The following is a 2,927-nucleotide window of genomic DNA, read 5'->3' on the forward strand; positions in this document are numbered from 1 at the left end:
ATCTGACGAGATCGGGCGCGTTGGGGGATATGTCGGTCGTCGACCGACAATTATACAATTTACTTGCTTAAGTTGTTCTAAAACAGGGGGTCGGCAACCTGCGGCTCCCTTCGTGACGTTATTTACTAAGAGACCACCGTCTCTTATTCACCACAGTGCATTGCGACTCTTGAGATATTATTGGGTTGGTTTTTTTTACCGAATTCGGAAAAAAAAGAATTATCTTCTTGTAAATTTGTTGCCGACCTCTGCTCTAAAATAAAAACATCGAAATGACGATTATTAAAAAAAGGATTGCTCCAGGTGAGGCTCGAACTCACAACCTCGGCATGCCTCGGGGCAGCAGGGCACTAGCTCTATAAGTACCGCGCGCTAACCGATTGCGCCACTGGAGCTCTCGATGCCTGAGCTCGACTCCAGCCCTCGCGTGCAGCAACTACAGCATGGATCATGGAACAGACACGCGCATGGGATGGATGTGTGCGCGTCGTCTCGCGAGGACGCGAATTGCTGCAGACGTGCAACGGTGGGTTAAGAGCGTGGGGGAGAAGTGATATTGAGGATGAGGATATGAATTAAGTCCGACGCTGCTAGATTACAAGATGTTATTGGCAAGAGCACTCCGTCACCTACGTCCCCAAAATTCATAGCACGTCTTTGCCCTCCCGTCTCTTGTGCAACATCTAAATTCGCGCAATCGTGAGACGACGCACACATCCCATCCCATCCACGCGTTTGTTCGTCACCCAAGATGCCGCTGATGCACACGAGGGCTGGAGTTGAGCTGAAGAACAGAGAGCTCCAGTGGCGCAATCGGTTAGCGCGCGGTACTTATAGAGCAGTGCCCCGCTGCCCCGAGCCATGCCGAGGTTGTGAGTTCGATCCTCACCTGGAGCAATCCTTTTGTAAAAATCGTCAATTCGATTGGGGGGGGGGGGAGGTTTTCGAGCAGAGGTCGGCAACCAAATGAAGAAGCAGAGATATTTTTTTGCGAATTTGGTAACAAAAACAAATCAATATATCGAGAGCCGCGATACACTCTGTGGTGAAAACGAGACGGTGGCTCCTTGATAAAAGACGTCACGAAGTTAGTCCCGAAGGGAGCCGCAGGTTGCCGACACCTGTGTTAGAACAACTTCAGCAAGTACACTGTATAATAGTTTAACACGTAGGCTTCCAACACACGGGTTAGTGCTGTACTAGGGACGAATTGTCCTCGTTCTGTTTACGTGACAACCCTTCCTAGTTGGCTGTGTCGGGTGGTGGCGGGTTTTAACGACACATTTATATATTTACGCGATCTAACCCAAAAACCTCTATTATGGACACTGTATTAATAGTCGGTCGACGACCTTCAGACGGCCGTGTGTCGTCGACTAAATCTCCCCCAAGGCGCCCGATCTCGTCAGATGCCGTTAGCCAAGCGGGTGGTTTGAGCTTGGGTCCAGGGGTGCTTGCTTGCTTGCTTGGATGGACGGGTGAACGACCATCCCGGGTCTCGCCGGATGTTGGTAGGTGTGAGGTTGCGTGCCCAGCAAGATAGCAGAGTTGAGTGTCACACACATATATCTATAGGATCTTGCATTCACGGGTTCCCCGGTTAACCTCTAACAAAGCATTCCAATCATACAGGGCCCTCCTAAAAACAAGTCTTGTGACTCATGAAAGTTTTTTTCTGAATAAATAATTAGCATTCCCCTTTCAACCTGTACATGTACCATTTTGTCAATCCGCTGATGGATGACGGCCTCCCCACGCTTTGCGAGTCTTGGTGTTTATTTGACCATACTTCACCACGCTGGTCAGTGGCAGGTTTTTGAAGTCTCTCTTTTTAACATGCGCGCGAAGTCTACGCACTTCCAACCCGTGCGTTTTCACCCATGCAACCTTGGGTTGTCGGCATTAACTTGTTAACCCCATCTGTCTGTAACACGGGCGGGGGGGGGGGGGGGGGCAAAGACAAGCCAGCCATGTGTTGCTGTTAGGGACTTATGCTCGAGATAAAACCGAGCAAAATTCACGAAAGGGTTGCGATAAAAAAACAGCGCTAAAATGATTCGTAGTCGTCGGCCGTGGGCGAAGACGTCAAAACGCAACGTTCACAACGCGATTATGCGTCGTGAAACGCTTCCGAGGACACAACGCGTGTTGGAGCCAAGGAAATCTGCCCGCGGTCACCGCAATGAGCACGCAGCTCCAGTGGCGCAATCGGTTAGCGCGCAGGTACTTATAGCGCAGTGCCCTGCTGCCCCGAGGCATGCCGAGGTTGTGAGTTCGATCCTCACCTGGAACACGAGTGTGTTTTTTTTCGTGCGTCTTGCTCTCGTGTCTAAATTAAATAACTCGTAGATGCGCGTCATCGATTAAATATCGGTGGTTAAAATATTTTGAGAATTAGAACGTAACTGATGGTGCGGTGACGTTTTGAGGTTTCCGTGGTGGCAAGATGTTAACTACCTCGCACGGTATACAGGAGGTCGTGGGTTCTACACCGATCCCGACCCTGACCCTTGTATATTGCATGCTCTCCCCGTGGTTGCGTGGATTATTCTCCGGGTCCCCCGTGTTTTTTCCCCCCTCCACATTCAGATTCAACGTCACGCGTTTAGAGGATGCAGCTGCTGTAAATTACCCACGCGATGATAAGCCCACTACATTTGTGAGGTATAGCTCAGTGGACCTTACACCTGGTAAAGTAAAAACAAATTGTAATCGACCTCGTTTCTTACATGTACATCCCCCTTTGCCGAGGTGACACTTTTAATTGTTTTTTTTATTTAAACCACCAACTCGTCTGGACAGACTGGGTCATGTTTTCATCTCCACTCGAGAGAGGAGGCTTTCGAGTTGTAGTTATCGCACTGCACCTGTGAACCTTGGCCAACCCGAGTTCGATTCCCGAACATTAATTGAAACATCAGAATCAG

The 2,927-nt window shown here is 49.5% G+C and overlaps 3 non-coding genes across 3 annotated transcripts; 2 read left to right on the forward strand and 1 right to left on the reverse strand.

Moving 5' to 3' along the window:
• Positions 1-295: 295 nt before the first annotated feature.
• Positions 296-395, reverse strand: TRNAI-UAU (transfer RNA isoleucine (anticodon UAU)). Its single transcript has 2 exons — positions 358-395; positions 296-331 (listed from the first exon to the last, which is right to left on the reverse strand). It is a non-coding gene; the product is annotated as a tRNA-Ile (tRNA).
• Positions 396-798: 403 nt separating this feature from the next.
• Positions 799-897, forward strand: TRNAI-UAU (transfer RNA isoleucine (anticodon UAU)). The gene is made up of 2 exons: positions 799-836; positions 862-897. It is a non-coding gene; the product is annotated as a tRNA-Ile (tRNA).
• Positions 898-2,193: 1,296 nt separating this feature from the next.
• TRNAI-UAU (transfer RNA isoleucine (anticodon UAU)) lies at positions 2,194-2,293 on the forward strand. The gene is made up of 2 exons: positions 2,194-2,232; positions 2,258-2,293. It is a non-coding gene; the product is annotated as a tRNA-Ile (tRNA).
• The last annotated feature ends 634 nt before the right edge of the window (positions 2,294-2,927 follow it).

This window comes from Petromyzon marinus, chromosome 6 (assembly GCF_048934315.1).
Source record: "Petromyzon marinus isolate PM22_M1 ecotype Great Lakes invasive population chromosome 6, UKy_Petmar_22M1.pri1.0, whole genome shotgun sequence".
In the NCBI taxonomy this organism is placed as follows: Eukaryota; Metazoa; Chordata; class Hyperoartia; order Petromyzontiformes; family Petromyzontidae; genus Petromyzon; species Petromyzon marinus.